The following is a 3451-nucleotide window of genomic DNA, read 5'->3' on the forward strand; positions in this document are numbered from 1 at the left end:
CTCTTCTGGACCAGCGGCAAGGGAAGGGGACACTCCCCAACAAGGTCAGACCCGGATAGGTAGGGCCGACTGACCACTGGCACACAGCCCACACACAGCCCTCTGGGCGGAGGACAATCAGATGCATCAGGGAGACCAGTCACAGCAGGAACTCCTTTATTGAGGAACTCACACAAATCACACAATTTTTATGTAGGGTGGGGGTTAGGCAGGAACCAATCAGCTTAAAGGTCAGCAAGGCATGGGGGGTTCACGCAGGCAAGAGTCCCATAGGACTATATGGCAAGCACAAGTTAATCACGTTTGCGGAACTGTTGTTAACCAATCCCTGAAGGTGGTCCGATTTATCATCAACCTTTGAAACCGCCTTTGAGGCCTTGATCTTGCTCACCCGCCAGGGAGTAAGGAGTCAGCCTGAGTTAGTTAAAGTGTGTCATTAGTCCCAACAAATTTGTATATATTATCATACAAAATTATATATATATACCTTTATATATATAAGGAGATATGTGTGTGTGTGTATACATATACATATATATATATATATATATATATATATCTTTATATAACTGTAAGGTCAATTACAATTCTGAAATGAAAAAACTTAGACACAAAGGAGCTAAATAAATTTCCAGTATGTAGCAGATACTGGATTCAAATCCAGACTTGACTGACTCCAAAGCTTCTTCTCCTCTTACAAATCACATTGCCTTCTGTATAAATTCTTTTAATCCTAATTAAAGCTTGCCATAGAATTGTATCATTGTACCAGTTATCTAGTGACAAAATAATCCTACATAATGAACAACCTCAGAACTTTAACAAATAATACATTTATTAAAATGTGTTTACCTCACATATCTGTGTAGTTTGCTTTACTTGGGCTTGACTTGTCTGAGTTTAACTGGGTTTCCTTTTGCATCTGTGTTCAACCGATCACAAATTTCCTGATCCTGGCTGCATTGTCTTGGGATTAGTTAACTGTCAACTGATTTAGGATGGCATTAATTGTAATGACATGAGCAATTTGGCTTTGCTTTTCCATGTATGTACATATAGCAATAGCAGAAGTTTAAGAGAAAAAGTAAAAATATGAAGGATCTTTTTGAGCTTCCATTTTTGTTACAAATGCTAACATCCCATTGGTCAAAGCAAGTCACTTGGCTGGGTCCAGAAAATCAGTAGGAAGACACTGCAATTTTACTTGGCATCAAATGTGTATGTGGATATATGAGGTATGAAGAACTAGGACCATTAATGCAGTCAATCTACTACTTTCATCATTGTTGGGACTAAATAACTAAGGCACATGAGCATGTATTCAGTTGCATATGAGAGCTATTGCTAAATTTTTGGAAAGATCTGGTAGTTTTAAATCATTGTATGGGAATATTTACAACAAAAACCTGGCCAACACTATAAATCAGAACTTTGTGGAGTCAGTTATCCAGCATACATTTTATATTCATTTAAAAACTTTCAATCTAATGATTCTCCTATGTATAGAAAATTCCAAGTGATTATGTGATCAAGTTACGTTTCTATTTTATATCAAAGAAAATATAGAGATAATTATCAGATTGCAATTTTGTTTTCTTTTCCTTAATTACCTTGTGCATATGCAAATGACCTAAAATTAATTGGTCTAAAGATAGATAGCTCATCATTTCTTGACTTGTACAGTGTAACAGTAATTAAGTAAACATCATCAAATAAATTACTTGAGTCTAAAGATTACACCTTGCTATGTTTAAGGGTATTTCAATTTTCTTTCATTCTGAGTTTTCCATAAATTTGCTGTAGATAATCTCAGAGGCAAAACCAGGCTGCAGTAACTATAAATTTTTACCTATTGACAGTTAAAGCTGTAAGTTAGGTTGACCTAGAAAAACACATCTTTGGGGTTCTTTTTACCATTCAAAAAAAATTGAGGAGTATAGTTGCATTGCAAAAATAAAATAGAAATCAATTCTATTTTGAAAAGAAGTACATATGTTTCATAAAACCCTGTATGTGATGAACCTACAGATGCAAGAAATGTAACTTTCTAACCTTTGTCCCATTCATCAAATCTCTAGTCTGACACTAGCCACTGTCAAAAAAGAAAAAAGTAAAAAGTTACCATCAGCTCCTAATTCAAGAAATTATGTAATACTGGAAAAAGTTGAAAATTATTGTGTATCTGTGGGTTTTTTCCTTAGAAGGTAAGCAAAGTATAAAGTGATTCTTTGTGAAAATTTTAACTGTAGAAATTGTAAACTGTACCCATTATCTCTTATTAGAAATGAAAATACTGAATCCAGAATTTATACACATGTATCATCTCCCCCTTTCTCCTTTTTGTGATATTTATATCACAAAGTATATTTATAAATATAAAGACTCTATCTGAAGTCACACTATTTCAGTTCAAATCCAAGCTCTGTGACATTGAGTGAACATTTAAACTGTGTTCATTTTTTCATCTGTAAAGTGTGGATAAAAATAGTATCAAATTCACAGGGTTGTTATGACTATTAAATGAGTTATAAAGTACTTAGAATAAATGTCTATTAATTTTCAGTAAATAAATGGTTACCTGCAAGTATTATATGATACCCAAGCCAGTTCCATCTCAGTTTTTTAAAACTCATCAGTTAAATCAGAAAGTTTCATCATATTAGTTGTTGTTGTTTAAAATATCACTTTAATGTGCAAAGATTTGTGTATCATATTTAGCTATGCTAAGGAGTACATATACACAGAGGAGGGAATTAGCAGTCCAGGGGCAGGGTCATTTCAGCTTTGAAGGCTGTGTATACATTAATTTATATAGAAATATCAGTAAAAAAAAAAAGAGGTCTTATGAAAACAAGTATGTATGCCAACTTTAATTCCATATCCCTGATAGTCAGCATATGATAGAATAGTCCAAAGTATGCTTCATAATTATCCTTGCTTAGATATTTTTCAGCTACAGGAAATCATTAGTGTGTTAGAAATATTTACTTGCATTTTTCTTTTAATAGTTAAACTTCACACTGGGGTCAAAGAAAAAGTGTGAGTTATGTCTTGATGGCATATAACTAGCATAAGTCCATAAGATATAATCAGAAAAGGGAAGAGTAAATGATCCTAGTAATGATATATGAAGTATCATAAAAATGAATGATATTTTCATAATGTACTAAGCTGAGATACAAAGACTTTTTATATGTTGTACACATGGAGCTTAATTATACAACATAGATAATTGGAAATCTTACATATATAGACAAGTCCATGCATGTCTCAATGAAAAAGTCCAGTTAAGTAATATTTGACAATAAAAGTTATTTAAAATGTTTTTATTACACAATGTTTATCTGCAGAGCAAAATAGATATAGAGTAACTATCTTATTTGCATATCTGTTTGGGAAATAACATGCTGTGACAATATTAGGCAGAATCTATGAAACAAGTTCAGTTTCT

Source organism: Sciurus carolinensis, chromosome 5 (assembly GCF_902686445.1).
Source record: "Sciurus carolinensis chromosome 5, mSciCar1.2, whole genome shotgun sequence".
NCBI lineage: Eukaryota > Metazoa > Chordata > Mammalia > Rodentia > Sciuridae > Sciurus > Sciurus carolinensis.